This window comes from Nomascus leucogenys, chromosome 13, assembly GCF_006542625.1.
Source record: "Nomascus leucogenys isolate Asia chromosome 13, Asia_NLE_v1, whole genome shotgun sequence".
Classification (NCBI taxonomy): Eukaryota; Metazoa; Chordata; class Mammalia; order Primates; family Hylobatidae; genus Nomascus; species Nomascus leucogenys.
Window position 1 is genome coordinate 16190716 of NC_044393.1, and position 18872 is coordinate 16209587.

General features: G+C 47.7%; 1 pseudogene; it reads right to left on the reverse strand.

The window, feature by feature from the left end:
* Positions 1-15613: 15613 nt before the first annotated feature.
* Positions 15614-17803, reverse strand: LOC100600300 (annotated as a pseudogene).
* Positions 17804-18872: the final 1069 nt, after the last annotated feature.

Genomic DNA, 18872 nt, shown 5'->3' on the forward strand with positions numbered 1-18872 from the left:
CAACTGGAGTTGGGAGAGAGGGAAGGATGCATTGCTAATTGCATCATCATTACAGGGCTTCCTAGAAGCTAAAAGAGACACAGTGTCAACAGTGAAACCCCAGAAGTGACAGACAGTGTCTGTCTATGAAGATACCAGTGACTGCATTTGGAGCCGGAGGTCATTACCATGGGCAATTTACAGGCTCTATGACTCTGCAGGGGAGAGAAATTCACTCTGACATGCAACAATATGTTAAAGTGGGCATCTTATTATTTTTCAGGAGCCATAATTTTCAAATGACAACTTCAGGGATCCTTTAAGGAGGATAATTGATTACCTGACAAAGAACTTGTAGCATTTCCTCCTCACAATGGAAGAGAGAAAAACAGCAACAATCAGCTCTTTTGAGCAGAAAACGAGCATTTCTCAGAGAAAACATTGCGAAGTTTATAACAATGGGAGCCTGAGGAAACACAAATACATCTTGCCTTCTTGACAAATAAGATTTAATTAAGACAACCTTCCTGCTGGAAAATCAGGTCTTGCCAGTGCCGTGCAGGGAAAAGCGACAGGCTTAGGAGTGAGAATCTCCTTAAAATGTGGTCCTGTGTCGGCCTCTTAATTATTCATGTGCATCCTTGTCACTGAATTTCACTGTTTCACCTATTTTTAGTTAATTTTTTTACTCCAAATGCTATTCTGTTACTTCATGAAATAGTTAATGCGTCCACGATAGGCACAGATGAAATGGAGAGGCTCGTGCTCACCCCTGAGGAATTCCAAGTGTGGTTAGCACTTTGCAGGCAGGCTGGTAACTCTGCCGTGGGAAGCCAGTGTCTGAGAGCAAGGTCAGTGACACCATCTTGTTCTTGGGACTGAACCGGAGTCAGGGAAGCCAGGAGAAGCCCTGGGACCCGGCCCCTGGATGTTCACCATGGGCAGGCAGCTGTTTGCAGGGAGATGCCTGAGTGACCCCCAGGTTCCTCATGAAAACCTACAGCTCCGGTAAAATCTGCACTTCCCAGCCTGGGCTGCTTCCCACTGGATGCTCCCGAAACCAGATGCCTTCATTCTGACCCCTGGCAGTTCCCTGCATAGGCCCGCATGAATCAGGAGGGTCCTGGGGCTTCTCCTGGCTGCCCTGCCTCCAGTTCAGTCGTGAGTACAAGACAGCATCACTGACCTGGCTGTCAGACCCCCGCTTCCCATGGCAGACTTCCCAGTCAAGCATTTCCTGAAAATCAGTCTTCACAGATTTTCTCCTGAGATGTGGCCAAGGCCCTGAAACAGAGGTCTCCCCTCCCACCCAGGTTCTTACCTGTGAAACAGGCCGTGGTGGGAACGGGGAGGAAAGGATCAGCCCTAGACAAGGAGGCCCTCCCATGGGGACGTCTAGAGACAAAGATCGGACCCATCAAACCACAGAGGCTGCCCTTGGTCCAAACCCCCACAGGTCCCTGCCCTCCTCCAGTCCCACCTCCCACCACTCACCCCTGTGTCCACTCTGTCATGGCCACACTGGCCTCTCCGCTGGCCTTGGACAGACCAGGCTTCCAGGAACCTCAAGGCCTTGGGACGTGCTAGCCCCTCCTCCTAGAATGTGCTCCCACCCCCAACCCCATCCTCACCCAGTTACCTCCAGGAGCCTCGTCACCTGTCAGGTCTCAGATGAATGTCACCTCCTTGGGGGATTCTCCTGTGTCCTCATCACCTCCTCGCCCAGGCCCAGGGCCCAGGTCAGGTCCCCCAAGGCCCCTCTTATCACACTGTGGTGTCTTTTCTTCCCAGCCAGGACCACATGTAATGAAACAAGGACATTGTTATCTGAGGACAACCCATACAACTAAAAAGCCCATTCAAGGTAAATTCAATTAAATTGAGTACCAAAGTTTCACAACAAATGCTTTGTGATTTAGTTAACAAACATTTACCTTGGACTCACTTTAGGCCAGGCGCTGTTCCCCGTACTCCATGTGTATTAAATCATGTACTCTCCAAAACATAGGCACTACTACATCACCGTCCCCATTTTGCAGATGAAAACACAGAGGCACAGAAAGGTGGTTGCTTGTGTAGAAATTGGCATCTTCAGGACTGAATCAGGTCACCCTGCACCAGGGCCCCTGCTGTCAGCCACGCACTCACCACCTCTTCTGAAAAAAAAAAAGAAAAGAAAAGAAAAGAAAAAAGCTTAACTAGAGCTTTATCAAAAAATATGAAATTAAATTGGTGAAAATAAGTTTTTCTCTCCTATTCAACAACATTTAGGTTATAGTGGCAAATGTGCCCTAATTCTTGTTTTGTTTTTTTGTTATGTTTTGTTTTAAGACAAAGTCTTACTCTGTCGCCAGGCTGGAGTGCAGTGGCACGATCTTGGCTCACTGCAACCTCCACCTCCCGGGTTCAAGTGATTCTCCTGCCTCAGCCTCCCGAGTAGCTGGGATTACAGACGCACACCACCACGCCTGGCTAATTTTTGTATTTTTAGTAGAGACGGGGTTTCACCATGTTGACTAGGATGGGCCTCGTGTTCCGCCCAACTTGGCCTCCCAGAGTGCTGAGATTGCAGGCCTGAGCCACCACGCCCAGCCTGTGCCCTAATTCTTAATCAAAGAATGTATCAAGTTCTCATTTTTCCACATAATTCTTCTGATAAAATTGTAGCCACAGTCAACCTCTTTCCCCCAGGTTTGAGTTTTGCAGCCTGATCAAAGGAGACATTTTCAAAACCCGTTAGGGGCTTCAGAGCCTCCCCAGGGGCCCCTCCTCCTCCTGACATGGTCTCCATTCCCTTTGGGAGATCCTGCTCCATCCTCATCCCTGCTGGTTCCACTTCTTCAGTGTTCATTGGTCTACATCTGCCAGGTCCTCACTGCTGGACTTTGTGGGTGATTCAAATAATGCTTCCCATTGCATGGTGGGATATACAGGCTCACCCACAGTCTGGGTGCACCCACCCCACATCCACCGTGAGACTCCTAGTAGGGACCAGACAGTCCCTCACACCCAGTGGAGTGCAGGCAGCTGGCTCTGAGAGCCAACTGTGAAATGTTCAGGAACGTTGCTAATTGGTGGTTACGTCTTTGGCAGCTTGAAATCAGCCGTGGTGGGAATATTTACACCAGGGAAACTGGCAATTGCTACAAATCAGGGTTGTTGGGGGCTTTTTTCCAGAAGAGCTTTTTACATTTTTTTTAACCAGCACCCACCGCAGTCACACCCATCCATGGCCCTCACTTTGAGAGGAGGCACTTGTTATCAAATTTATCAAATTTGGGGCACCCTACCCAGGGACTCCAATATCCAGGCCCCAGCTGCCTCCTTTTCACCTTCTTCCCTAGAAGGGGACCCTCAATCCCAAAGCCCCTATGCTGACACCACTCCTGCTCCTCAGCACCGTCCCAGGCGGTCTCCCATCCAAGTACCAGCCAGGCCCAACGCTGCTTAGCTTCCGAGCGGGAAGCCAACAGCACCATCCCCTGACAGGGCCCCTGCCTGAGTCCTAAGACACGCATTCAGTGGGTCCACAGATGTTTACTGAATGCTCACTGTGTCCAAGGACTGTCCTAAGAACTAGAGCAATTTTCTTGGGAGTGGTTGGTCACCAAGTAGTTCAGGGATCTCAGACACGTGAGAATGCACATTCTGGCTGAATGCACTCATCAGAGAGGAGAGGAGTGCAACAGTTTGCAATAAAATAGGCCTCTCCTTTGCCATCCAGGCACACACAAAGAAGAAACAGTGAACAGCCAATACTTCACCCGGATTCAGGCACATGCCAACCCATGTGGCATCCTCCCTGTGACACAGGAACAGGGTGGGATAGGAGTTCTCTGGCCACTTGCCTCCCAAGCTTATCCATGGGAATGCACCTCCATCCCAAGCTGTCAGGGAGAACCACAAAACCCCCCCTTGGCCTGCAGGAAGCTGGCCCCACCCTTTTCTCCATTCACCCCCTCACTTTCTCCCCTCCTCCACTGACACTCCTCAACTCGCTGGACTGTCCACTCCGCCCCAGACCTTATCTCTTCTGCCCCCACTGTGGCGTGACAGTCAGCCATTCCTGTCTGGTCCAGAACTGCCCAGGAGGGTGAGAGCCGGGGGGAGGACAGGACCCTGCAGGATGACCTGGCCTCAGAAAAGAGCATCTGAAACACATCAGAGCCTTGTGAGGCTTCAACTGGCAGCAAGTCCCATCTACCGACTCTGTCTTCTTTGCACAAACAGCGTCTGCCTCCTTCCTGGCCTGTGTTACCAGAATCTCAAGAGATGCCAGACCCCAGGAAATGTGGACAGAAGGGCTCTGATCTGTCTCATCTGTTTGACCATTTGATTAATATCCTCCTTTTCTCTGCCTTCCCCACCATTTCATCATCAGGCCCAGCCACAGGCTTGGCACTTCGCAGGCGCTGAACAAATACTTTCCTGAACGAATGATGAACACTTTGGTTTGGACGGGGGCTATTAACTTTTTGACCTTGGGGTGAGAACCATTTCACAGACTTTCAATAATCAAGAAATCTTTAATTATAATTCATTCATCAAAAGTATTTTTTCTTTCTGAGATGTTGATTTAGTTCCTATTTTCGTTTCTTTGTGTGGGAAGTAAACAGCAAATTGCCTGCATGTAGAATGTATTCAGTGGAGCTGCCTTAATTAGCTAATTTACTCATGTCTCACTGGAGAGCAATCAGAAAGAGTCCTTGTCAGTGCTGTTTAAGTTTGCAAAAGTGTCCTCCCCTCCCAGAGCTGCAGGTGTCATGGGTGGCTGGGGCTGGGGAAGGGGCAATATATTCCCACCCACTCACCCTAATTTCCACACCCAGCCGCTGACTCCATTGTAACACAGCACAGGGCAAAGTCTTCCTGTGCTTAAGATTCTTTCTCGGGGGCATCTTCAAATTGCAGAGGAAGCCCCTGGGTTTATGCCTGTGGTGCTCTGAACCCTGTAAAGGGCTGGCCAGGGGTGGGGAGGCTGTGCCCAGACCAGCCCCACCCTCCACTCAGGTTTCACCCCAGCCACCAAGTCCCCCAGGGGCCTCCACTCCTCACTGTGAAGCAAGAGGTGGAGCTCCCTGATGGGGAAGGGTCCTGGCAGTGTCATGTCCCACAGACTGTGTAAGAAGCAAAGGAGACAGCACCTGCTTTCCAAGGCCTGCCCAATGGGCCAAGGTTCAACTTAGATGAGAGGGCCAGGCTGTCCCTACTCATGTTTCAGCTCAAGGGACACAACCGTTCCTGCTACAAAGCTTCCTTTTACAAACAGATAAACCTCGATCAGGGTTTTTTATTTTTTGCTTTTATTTTTATTTTGAGACAGGGTCTCACTAAGTCACCCAGGCTGGAGTGCTGTGGCACAATCATAGCTCATTGCAGCCTCCACCTTCTGGGCTCGAGTGATTCTAACACCTCAGCCTCCCAAGTAGCTGGGACTACAGGTCCACACCACCACACCCAGCTAATTTTCTTATTTTCTGTAGAGACAGGATCTCACTATGTTGCCCAGGCTGGTCTCCAACTCCTGGCCTCAAGCCTAGGCCTCCCAAAGTGCAGGGATTATAGGCACGAGGCAGCATGCCCAGACAAGGATTTTTTAAATCTCTATGTCCAGGAAGCTTTCCACCAATATCTCCTTATGGCTAATTAGCTTAATCATATTTCTTTGCTGCACATCATTATCTGAGATGCCCAGTGTTTATTTTGTGGCCAAGGGATAGGTTTGTGGCTTCTCTGAGCCCTAATTTTCTTGCCTCTTAAAGGTTGTCATTGGAAGGAGATGAATAACGTAAAAGCAAGTACCTAACATAGTGCCCGGTTCAGACGTGCTAATCAATAAATCCCTTCCTTCCATCCTGCCTTCCACCTTTCCTTTTTTTTTCTTTCCCTCCTTTCCTTCCTCCCTCCTCTTTGCCTTATTATCCTTCTCCTGAATGACAGAGAGACAATTGCTTTTCAGTCTGTCCACATTTATCCTTCAGTCAGAAAAAAGAAGTGTCTGCTTTCAATGGCACACACAGGCAGCAGTGATAGGAGATATATTTACAGAGCAGTCAAAGGGCCAAAGGTTTGTCTCCAACCTCAATACGTGTTTCTTCTCTGATTTATTTGATTTTATTTTTATTTTCTCCAACTTACTATTTGGAAAAATATTAAAGCTATAGAAAAATTTTGGCCGGGCGTGGTGGCTCCCGCATGTAATACTTGCACTTTGGGAGGCCAAGGAGGGTGGATCACCTGAGGTCAGGAGTTCGAGACCAGCCCGGCCAACATGGCGAAACTCCCTCTCTACTAAAAATACATAAAATTAGCCAGGGCGTGGTGGTGCACGCCTGTAATCCCAGCTACTCAGGAGGCTGAGGCAGGAGAATCGCTTGAACCCGGAGGAAGCAGAGGCAGGCAGATCATGAGGTCAGGAGATTGAGAGCATCCTGGCTAACACGGTGAAACCTCATCTCTACCAGGACGTGGTTGTGAGCACCTGTACTCCCAGCTACTTTGGAGGCTGAGGGAGGAGAATGGCATGAACCTGGGAGGCGGAACTTGCAATGAGCTGAGATCGTGCCACTGCACTCCACCCTGGGTGACAGAGCAAGACTCTGTCTCAAAAAAAAAAAAAAAGAAGTGGATCTACAAAGTCTCCAAACCATTGTCACCTCCAATAATGTAATATTGATGCGGAAATATAGCTTATACCAAGCTTGTCCAGCCCATGGCCTGCAGGCCACATGTGGCCCAGAATGGCTTTGAATGCAGCCCACCACAAATTTTTTTCTTAAAACATTATGAGATTTTTTTTGGCAATTTTTTAAAACTCATAAGCTATTGTTAGTGTATTTTATGTGTGGCCCAAGACGATTCTTCTTCTTCCAGTGTGGCCCAGGGAAACCAAAAGATTGAATATCCCTGGCTTATAAGTCCAAATTTAGAGCTTTTTTTCCTCATTCTGGGATCCTATGGATGATCATGCATTATCTTTGGTTGTCATGACCCATCTCCTAGAAGAGTGCACCCTCCTCGTTTGTTTCTCATGATATTGACATGTTGTTAAGATTTCATCTTGTACCAGAAAATCAGGAAGTCCTCAAAGGGGGACAATCAGAACAAGCCACAAAATAGAAGCTGGAAGAATAGGGCTCCCACTGGCCAGATGTAGGAACGTAAGAACATAAAACAATTTTGGTGGTGGCTGTGAATGCATGAAGTAAAAAAGAATCCCTGAGTCCATAACCATACTGAAAATAGTGACTGAGAGAAGGGACAGTTCTTCCTGGAAGAAGGCCTGCTGGTAAATGTACAAGACCATTTGCAACCTTCAATGTAATCATTGTATGTAGACCATCAGTGGATGTAAAACCACTGGGAGAAATATTTTGACAAACAGGGTGTCCACAAGGTCCCAAAACATCACCACCATGTTATTTGGCAATTTCAAAGGGAAAGGGATCCTTTACAACAGAGACTCTGATGGCCAGCACCTTAACCAAGCACCCAACTCAAACAGCATGAAGGATGAAGAGACGTCACAAGCCTCACTGCAGGCTGCGATGAGCCGGGCGGAGGCTCCTTCTGCAGCAATCCTGGCCACGGTGTTGGGGCTGAACCTCCCCCAGGGAAAGAAGCAGACTCACGCAGACTTCGGGCCCTCCTGCAGGCCAGCGGTCCGGGCTTCCATCTAACCTCACTCGGGTGGCCCACAGACACGCTTTGTTTGAGCCCTACCTCCTGCCAGGCCCTGTGCTGGTGCTGGAGATGTGGAGACAGATGCTTTGCTTTCAAGGATGGGGAGGATGGTCGAGTCTGTGAGGGGTCTCGGGCACTTGGACAGCTTCCAAAACAATTGTGACTCCTCCACTAAAGGAAGAAATGAAAACACACATATCTGTTGTTTCTTCTCCTGAACAAACCAGGTGGAACCGTTTCAAAAAAAAAAAAAAAAAAAAATGTGTTGCTAGAGGTGCACTCAGGAGAAATTTGTGGGCTCTTGGTCGTCCTATCAAGTGAGACACCGGGGTAATAGGGACCATTATTGTCACTCTGCCATCAGGATTCGTGACTGCAGCATCAAAGGGCAGCTGTACAAAAGCATCAGAAAAACACCCGGTGTAATGGGAGCTTTTATCAGCGGTCTGAGCCCCTCTCTGGATCTGCTGCTGTTGGGAACACCAGCTTGGCTGCAAACAGTAGCAACAGGCTTCAGAGTCAGCCCAGAAGCAGTAGGAGGTGGAGTCTGCATCAGCCAAATCAGGGATGACTTTGCCTGGGGTCTGAGGTCTTTAAAGATGCCAAATATCCATCTCAGAAGCCTGCAGAGGCGGACCCAGGAGGCGTCACTCACTCAGCGCATATTTAAGCAGGGCCAACTGTGCTCCAGGCATAGTTGTAGTCTCTGGCCACAGCAAAGAACAAAACAGACCCCTGGCTTCAGGAAGTTCATGACCCACAGAAGATAAGCAGGTGACAGCCCAAGAGGGCGCACAAAGCAGAGGCTGGTGGTGCCGCCTGGGTCCCGCAGGCCTCACCGTCTTTGCCCTGCGATGGCTTCTTGCTGTCCCTGCTCTCCTGTGGGTCCTCCTCGGGCTGCAGGAGCCTGTGTGGCCTGGGAGTGGAGTCCTAGGAAGCTGCCCTGAGCGAATGGAAGCTGCGGGGGAGCAGATCTGGCATCCCCGCCTCTCCAGTGCACCCCGCTGAGGCTGCTCCTCAGCGTCTCCCTGAGATCCCCAGTGAAGCTGAGCGCCAGTGGCCCACCATGGGCACCTGCTCCTTATCCCATCAGGATAGGCGTTTTTTCCTTCCCGTCTTCCTCCACGCCGTCCTGCCCGTGCTTCCTGGGGACTTCTCCAGATTAACTAAGTCACACCCAGTCTCAAAGGCAGGAAGGCTCCGCAGTGTGCATCTGAGTTGTGGTATTTCAGCTGCATCTGCCCCACCTGCTGCTGTGTCGGGTGTTGCACGGGCTCCCACACATGGGTGCTCATGTTCTGCTGCACAGAATCCAACCTAAGGTGTGCGACATGCAAACTATGTCAGATGGTGGGAAGTGCACTGGAGAAAGACGACCCTGGGAAGGGAGGGGTTGGCGGTGGGGGGCTGTGATTGCTCATGGACATCAGAGGAGCCCCCGGAGAAGGGGGCCAAAACCCACCTCTGAGGTCTCAGCAGCAGGTGCCCAGGCAGTGAGGGCGCAGTGGGTGGACGTCCCCGAGAGGAGCATCCCAGGGCGGATGGGGCAGAGAGTAAGACCCCGAGGCAGGGAGCTCCTGGCTTGAACAGAGCGAGGGGACGTGGAAGAGAAGCAGGAAAGAGACCGGCAGGTGGAAGGTGCCAGAGGCTCAGGGCCCTGTCGACCGGGGAAAGGCTGTGGCTGCACAGAGCGAGGCTGGAGACCCGGGCTCGGTGCTGGCCTGGCTGATCTGAATCGTTGAATAGAATAGACTGCGGTGGAGGCTGAGCAGGGAGACCAGGGAGGGCCGCTGTGTGATCATCCTCCGAGAACAGCCAGGCAGGGACCGCAGTGGGAGAAGACAGGAGGCCGGAGTTCAGGAATTGGTCCATGTGGACAGCAGATGGACGGAGGTGCTGAGCGGTCAAAGGGTGGGTGCCAGGGGTGGAGAGGAGCTGGCCATGCCGGCCTGAGCACCTGGGCAGGAAGAAGGGCCATCATGGAGGTGGGGGATGCAGGGAGGAGGCGGGGAGGGAAACCAACGACTATTTGAGTTGGAGAGAGCCCAACCACAGCTGATTGCATGAACCTGGACATCGGTTAAAGGTCTGGGCTGGGCAAGGAAATAAGCACTTAAAAATAAAAATAAAAGGCTACTCCTGATGTCACAGGCAAATCTCATCAAAATCCCCAAAACATGACACATGATACTTTTCATCAACCGTGGAACCCCTCGATCTGAGGAATGCATGGGCTTGATGATGAAAACCTGGAACCAGGTGGGGACTCCTGCTGTTGGAGCTGGACCACATGGGATCCCCCACCGTGTCCCCCACACCAACCCATTGCTCTCGCCTCGGGCTGGGGTCTCCAGAAGCAGAGACTGAGATGGAATTTTCAGTGGAAGTTGTTTTTAGGGATCAACATTTGTGAAAGGAAGTGGGAGACAGGCCAGGCACGGGGAGACATTGATTATGGTAGAGGTGGTTCCAGCTGCCAGCTGGAGACTGTCTGCTGACCATATGCTGCCACAGCCCAGCAGCAAATCCTTCCTTGAAGGGAGACCCGTATGTTGCTCTTCGTGTCTTCCTCTCTGCATCTGGTCATGCTGTTCCCTTTAGCTAGAATGCCTTCTGCACAGCCAAACCCAACTCATCCCTCAAGAACCACTTAGCTGGCTCCTGCCACTCCTGCAAACCCCGTCACCAGTTCCCCATGAGCCTCCCACCCAGCCATAACCACTCCCCTCTCAGAACTCCCAGAGTGTTCCAGCAATATTTATCTCCTATTTTGTAGATCACAGTTTTTTGTATAAAGGCGTTCACATGGTCCAAATCTTTATGAATGGAGTCCCCACAGTTATTACAAAGTTGCATAGAGAGATGAAGCCATCACAGTCCAAGAGTTCACTAATGAACTGGCCGCTTACAGCATTCATCTCCAAAATCCACCTCTGCAGTCTCAGCTGCACTTGTCTCCCCTGTGCCAGCCCCAACAGGTCCTCAGAGGCCAGGTTTCCTGAGGGTGACGTGAAAACATCTGTGCACATAATGCAAGTAGATGAAAACCAGTGCCAAATGGAAATGCAAATCTTGCAAAGACACTGGGATTTCGTGAATTTCATGAAAGTGAAATTAGTGAGAACAGCTCATGAAGCCATGGGCACATGAAGACATGGCAATTAGACCAGTTAACGGCATACTACCTGATGGGTACTTAAAAAGAGAATTATTTGTGTACAAAAGAATTGAGTCCTTTGTGGAAATGAATGAGCTATGAAATATTTTGCAAAACTGAATTTCTTTTATAGAACTGTGAATGTTAAATGCAAAGTGCAGGGGATTTATAGGAAAATGATACCCCCAAATCAATGCCTCCTTCATTGCAATTATAGCATCAATTTTGTTAGAGATAAGAAAATACACTTTCTCTAAAACTTTTCATTTGACTATTCAAGATAAAGACTCAATCACTTTTTCCACTCTTTATTTTGAAATACGGTGTCCCTGTCTTAAGTAAATTGACTTTAAGGGACTATTTTTCTTGGTTGACAAAGACCTCCTGTACTTTTCTTATATCTCGTATTCAGCCAAAAAGACCTTGAGGACATAGAATGGGCATGTTTTTCAGCCTGGAACATAATAGATGACAACTAATGTTAAATGAATGAGTAAACAAACTAAACAGAGGCACCCCAGGATGCTCTGTTCACTCAAGCTGGTTAGAGAGAAAACAAAACTTATACCCAACATTCACGATGCTGGCTGAGCTCCCAGGAAACCACCAGGTAACTTAAGACAGCAATTCACTCGAATAAGAAAAGGATGACTTGTTTAGCAAATGATGCCAGAACAACTGGTTTCCTATTTGCCAGAAAATTAAGGCTAAAACTAAAATGCATCCCTGTCTCATGTCTTCTTTGAAGTTAAATTCTAACAAGATGAAGACTTCATTGTACGAAGTTAAATTAAAATTTTGCAAGAAAATCTAGGATGCTACAGATGTAATCTAAAGGTTAGGGATATCTTACAAACCAAGAGTGGAAATCCTGAAGCAATAAAAGAAAAAAAAAGCATATTTGAATATTAAAATTTTGTACATTGCAAGATTATGTAAATAAAATATACATATACACTATAAATCTGCAAAATTAGTGTAAGGCAAATGATAAAGGCCTAATTTCTATTATATACAGAGAGCTCTTACAAACTAACCAGAAAGAGGCAAAGGTTATATAAAGAGACCATTCCCAGAAGAGCAAATATCAATATTTAAAAAAGAAAATTAAGGAAAGATGGGAGGGAAGGAGAGAGGAAGGAAGAAAAAGGAAAAAAAGAAGAAAGTAAAGGAAAAGAAGAGATGTTTGAATTCCTCAGTATTCCAGAAATTTCATATTCAACTCTGAGTTATGGCTTTATGCCTAGCGCACTGGCAAAAATTTAAAAGTGTCATAAATCCTATTGCAGCTGGGCTGTGGGGAAAATATACTTTCCTACAGTCTAGTAGAAATGTGGAATATACAATCTCCTCTGAAGGCAATCTGGAAGCATTTAGTAAAATTTTTAAAAGTGCATACACCCTGTGTATGCACCCAGCTCTTGAACCGTTGAAAATCCATCCTATTTGTACCAAAATGTACAAAGATACTTATTGCAACGCTGTTCATAGTGGTGCAGAACCAGAAGCAAACAAATTCCCATTTCCAGGGGAATGGCTGAGCACTTTGTGAGTATATTCACTTCGTGACATAATGCACATCTGTTGTAAGGAACTAACTTTAATTTGGAACTTTACAAGATGACTTGAAGATATTCCTACAAGATATTGAGTGAGAAAATCAAGATGCAGAAAAATGTATGTCATACAATACCATTTTTCCAAAACAATGACTCATCCTCCCTTAAAAAAAAGTTCCTTTTATACGTTTGTATATGTGTGTGAGAGAGAGAAAGAGAAAAGAGTTCTAGAGAAAGAAATGAGATTTGCAGGGTTATGGGGTTATAGGAATACAAAGGAAAACATGGAAGGATATGCTGTTTTTTTTAAAATACAAGTTATATTTGAAGATGGAGGGACAGATGTGAGGGGAAGGGTAGAGAAGAAAAAAGTGTCCACACTTCAACAGGAGTCATGTGATCCCGTTTATGTAAATGTACATGTGTGTCTCTACATAAGAATGTTACAACTAAGAAACCATCTGGCTTCACATATGTAGTGAGGAAGGTAAATCCTAACCTTTGTCTGCCTGAAACAGTGAGGAAGTCATGAATGAGAAGGGGATCTGAGCCAGAGGATAAACGAGATTTTGACAAGCACAGCCGGCAGCAAGATGGAAAGAACTCCTGGCAAAGGAAATATCTTAAACAAAGGAAGGCATTTGGAAGGGCAGGTGTTTTATCCATTCAACAAATGTATTGAGGGCCAATGTTGTAGGCAGAATTTTCTAGATGGCCCGCAAGATTTCCACCCCGCAGTGAACACACCCGGTATAACACCCTCTCTTTGCATGTAGGTAGGACTTGCTGATAGGATGGGATTTCACTCCTGTGACTAGATTATGTTATGTTGCAGATGTGATTAAGGTCCCTAATCAGTTGACCCTGAGTTCATCCAAAGAGAGATTATCTCAGTTGAGCCTGACTTAATCAAGTGAGCTCTTTAAAAGAGAGTATCAGGCTTTTTGAAGGAAGAAATTTGAAGCCAGAGACATGCCCTCCCACTGTCCTTGAAGAAGCAAGCTGCTGTGAGTTCTATAGCTATAAGGAAATGAATTCTTCCAACACCACAGGAGCATGGGAGAGGAGCCAAGCCTCAAATGAGACCCCAGTCCCAGCCAACACTCTGATTGCCGCCTTTGAGACCTTGATCAGAGGGCCTGACTAAGCCATGCCCAGACTTCTTATCCGCAGAAACTGTGAGCTCATAAAAGCACATTGTTTTAAGCTGCTGAGTTTATGGCAATTTATTACGTTGCAATGGAAAACTAATCCAGTCTGCTTTGTGACTGCCCCCACTCAAGGCTGTGGAGAAACTGCATGGGACGGTCCAGACCTGGCTTTAACCTCATGGGGCTCGTGGTCTGGTTGGGAAGAAAATCTACACTCAAGAATTTAAATCAGTGGCTAGACACAGTGGCTGACACCTGTAATCTCAGTGCTTTGAGAAATCAAGGCAGGAAGACTGTTTGAGGCCAGGAGTTCCAGGCCAGTCTGGGCAACATAGCAAGACCCCCATCTCTACAAAAAATGAATTTCAAAAAATTTTAGATTAAATAAAACAACCATGTGTGCAGTTCTAACTACTCAGGAGGCTGAAGTGAGAGGATCCCTTTATTAAGGCCAGGAGTTCAGGGTTGCAATGAGCTATGATCACACCACTGTACTCCAGCCTGAGAAATAGAGTGAGACCCTGTCTCTGAAAAAAAAAAAAAAAAGTTAAATCAATAAACAAGCTAGTTATGAAAAGACTTCGAAAAAAATGAGCTTGGCTTTGAGTCAGAGAGTAACTGGGGTGGGGGCTGCATTAGCACAGCTGGTGGTCAGTGAGGGCTTTTCTGAGACTATTTTGATGCCAAAATCTCAAGAAAGAGAAGAAACTGGCTGGTCAAAGAGCTGCAGGAAGAGCAATCCCAGCAGAGGGAACAGTATGTGCAAAGTCCTGGAGGCACAAAGTGTGGTCTTATTTGACGGAGCATGTGTACAATCACTTCTCACTGAACAAACCTCCAATTGTGGGTTTAGATTAGCACCCTTGAATAACATCTACCATTTCACACATTAAGCTGATTCTACAATGCATACAAATATCTTCATAGTCACAATCTATACAACTGTGGTCATCTATGGGGGGCAATAGGGGGCTCTCCAGATGTAACCCACAGCTGGAATCTAGTGCCTAGTAAGCCATAGTATGGGTTTGGGGGTGCAAGGAGGCACACACAACACCCGGGATGTCTGTTTTCTTTTTATATACTTTTCATATACTTTTTACATTTATGTATTTCGTGTGTGTGTGTGTGTGTGCGTGACAGGGTCTCACTCTGTTGCCCAGGCTGGAGTGCAGTGGCATAATCTCAGCTCACTTCAACCTCCACTTCCCAGGCTCAAGCGATCCTCCAGCCTTAGCCTCCCAAGCAGCTGCAATGACAGGCGCAAGCCACTATGCCTGGCTGATTTTTGTATTTTTTGTAGAGATGGGGTTTTGACATGTTGCCCAGGCTAGTTTCTAACTCCTGAGCTCAAAGCGATCCACCCACCTCGGCCTCCCAAAGTGCTGGGATTGCAGGAGTGAGCCACCGTGCCCAGCCACATATATGTATTTCTTTTTACAGCTGCCTGAAATTTTGGCAGGGAGCACTGATTTTTCCATTATAGTAATGATATAATGTCAGCTCTATGGGGGTATAATTTGCATATAATAAAAGCCACCAATTTTAAGTGAACATTTTGTTGAGTTTTGACAATCGTATGCAGTCATATAAATAACCACCATAACAATCGTAATCCAGAATGCTCCCTCATCCCAAAAATGTTCTCTCCCACCCCTTGGCAGTCAATCTCTTCTCTCCGCTATCAGCCCCTGGCAACCACCACTCTTTGTCACTTTTGTTTTGAATATTCTAGAATTGCATGCAAATGGAACCACATTGTGCCTGGCTTCTTCCTAAACATACTATTTTGTTGTTGTTGTTGTTAATAGATGTGTTTGGGAGTGAGGAGGGTAACAGAAGTGAGAGAGACAGCGCTGTGCACAGCTGGTATAGGCTTGGAGGCTGAATGCCACACAGAGCAACACAGACACACAGACAGACAGTCCACCCAGCAGGGCAGACCGGGCAGCATTCTGGGGCCTGTAACACTTGGTTGATCAGTGAGAGCCGGCGGGAGGTCTGGCCCAGGGCTGGAGGCACCCAGGCACCCTGGAGACTCCCTTGTCCGAGGTACCAGGTGGTGTTGGTGGTGGCAGTGGGGCTCAGCTCACACCATTCAGGGCCTTGCAGGCAAACCTGGGCGGCACAAAGGCTGTGCGGTGAGCGTCTGGGCTGTGGCATTTCAGCTGCATCTGCCCCACCTGCTGCTGTGTCAGGTGCTGTACCAGCTCCCAGACATGGGTGCTCATGTTCTGCTGCACAGCAAGAAGCCAGTCTGGCTGCAGGGGTAGATGGGGACCATGCAGTAGGTGTAGCCCACCACGGCTACTGGCAGAACTGCTGCATCTCTTTATGAGGTGAAGGTGCAGCCACTGGCGCTCTCCCTGGCAGCAGAGAATGCCATCCTCCGCGAGGGCCACCTTCACCTTCATCCACTGACAATAGGCTTCCTTGATGAGGCTTTCAGCTGGGCCCATGTGGTCTGAGAAGTCAGTGATAACATCAAAGGCATCCTAGTTCTGCTTCATGAACTCAAAACTGTCATCCACATGAAGGGTCAGCTTCGAACTAGAGTAGCAACTGGCCATGCCTGGCAGGAACTTCTTAGAGACTTGGATGACATCCTTGTCAATGTCACACTGGACCACAGACTCCATGGAGAGGTGCTTCCCCACCTCATGCAAGATACCCATCTCTGCCCGTGATGATCAGCACCTTTCGTGGGTTGGGGTGGCTGCAGAGAGGCAGGATGGCTACCATCTCCTGGCAGGAGAACTCATCCCTCCCTGTGCCCAGGATGATGCCATCCAACACCAGCATATTGCTGTAGGTTTTACTGCAGAAGACAAGGATGTTCTGGTAGTGCGAGTGCTGGTCGTGGAGCAGAGACAAGGCCTGCCCGGACCACAGGCTACACGTCTGGTGGAACTAGCCCTCGGGGATGGCAGTGAGGCTGGAGGCAGCAGGGCCCTTAGGGTCAGGCGCCACGACAGGCAGGCAATGTGGGGCACGGACCCGGGACTACAGGCCATGTGGAGCCACAGCACACTGGGACCGGCTGCATCATACTTTTGAATTCCATTCCTGCTGCTTTTATCGGCAAATCATTTCTTTTGCATTGCTGTTGAGTAGTATCATATTCCACTGTAACTGCATACACTGGCGTGTTTACCCATTCACTGGGTGATGGGCATTTATGTTGTTTCATGATGAATAAAGCTGCTATGTGTGGACATATGTTTTCATTTCTTTCGGATAAATACCGAGGAGTGAGATCACTGGGTCAAACAGTGTGAGTTTAACTTTGTAAGAAACTGGGAACTGTTTTGACACAGTGGTGATACCATTGGAACACCCACCAATCATGTAGGAGTGTTCCGTCTGCTCCAAATGTTTGCCAACACTTGGTCTTGTCAGTCTCTCTCAATTTAGCAATTCTACTGGGTGTGTCGTGGCATCACATGGTGATTTTACTTTGCATCAACAAAGATGTTGAGCATCTTTTCATGTGCTCAGCTGCCACTCATATATCTTCTTTGGTAAAATGTCTGTTCAGATCTCTCGTCTCTTTTTAACCAGGTTTTTCACTTCTCAACATTGAGTTGGTCTCCATAACCTCCACCACCAGATGTGACTTTCATTATTATGTTATATTGCAGAACAAAAGTGACTCTGTAGATGTAATTAAGATTAAATAGTCAGCTGACCTTAAAATAGGAAGATTATCCTGGATTATCCAGGTGGGCTCAAGATAATTACATGAACCCTTAAAAGCCAAAAAGGAAGGCAGAGAGATTCAAAGCATGAGTAGGACTCCACCCACCATAGCTAGCTTGAACATAGGGAGGACCACATGGAAAACATGAGAAGGAAATGAATTCTACCAACAAGCAGGGAACTTGAAAGAGGACCTGAGTCCCAGATAAGAACCACAGCCTGATGTTAGCCTGGTCAGACCCTCAGAGGAGAATCCAGCCACGTCGTGTTGGAAAACCTGTGAGATAAGACGTGGTTGCTGTGTTAAACCCCTAAATTTGTGGCAATTTGTTACACAGCAGTAGAAAAGTAATACACCATCTCTTTATTAAAAGGAAAAAAAAAAAGCCCACGAAAGTTAAATTAAGAGATCCATAAATTTCAACACAAATGAGAGTGCATACTCCTTTGTGGAACTAAAGTATTCATACCTGTGTATTGCTAGGCAAGCAAAACACACTTGTATTGAAAAACTACAGCCAACCCCTTCCAGGACGTACACCTCCCACCTGGCCCCCGCGGGCATTTGAATTCATGACTCCGTTTTTAGAGTTTCTGGAAACTGTCTAAGTTCTCCTCCTCACAGCTTCCCAACCCAGGAAGCCCAGGACTCTTGGTTCTCAGGGAAGGTCCTGCTCACATTTTCCAGATGACATCATCCCCGTGGGAGCCAAGTCTCTATTTGGAGGTGTTTTCTTCCATTCTTTGTGTGTTTTGTTTTGTTTTTTACCTTCTTAGACCCAGGAACCAGTCCAAGCAATGTGTGCTTCCCCAACATGTTAACACAAACAGCCGCTTCCCAAACTGAAGAGGCACATGCTACCTTAATTACGCGGTTGCTATTGAAACACTCGAGTGGCAGACAAAACCTTTCATTTGGGGAGAAAATTAATTGTACACAAACAAGAGCACATTTCTTCTCGAATTAAATTCTTCAACATTCCCTTGGCAGAGAACCCTCCGGCCGTTTCTCTCCTTTTCTTTTTGGCGTTAAGTCTCACCCCTTTTATGAGAGATTTTCTTGGCAAACAGGGCCAGTCTTTGAGGTCCCAGGAGGGTTTTGCTGTCACTTCCCTTTATTGGTCATTCTGACGCCTCCACTGAAGCTTCACTGGCTCCCGCCCACCTTGAGCTATGACCCTCCCACCTCAGCCCTGTTCCTTCCTAACACGGTCCCCTCCCCTCAGCCTCCAAAGTGTAAAACTGTCCCAAGTCCATAATACCCTGCCCTCCCCAAGGCCGGCAGCGGTCCGAGGTAAGCGAATGATTAAACATGGTGAATAACAGAGTGGAAGATGCAGCGTGGGGAAAGAGCTCACTTTAGCTCCAACTCAGATTTGTTGCTGAGTGCCACAAATAATGAAATCATCAGTCTTCCCCGAACTAAAAAAAGGAATCTACCACAGCAAGTTTGAAAAGGGCAGGGAGGAAAAGTCCTGCCTCCTCATTGGAGCAGTTAGGGCCTGGTTGCTCTGTGATCTCGCTGCCCAACTAATCCACCCCGGGCACCCTGGGAACTGTGCAGAGGGGACATCGCTGACCTGTCACCTGCCCAGATGCTCTGATCCTGAAACTCGCTGACTCACTTCCGGGAGGAGAGGATGG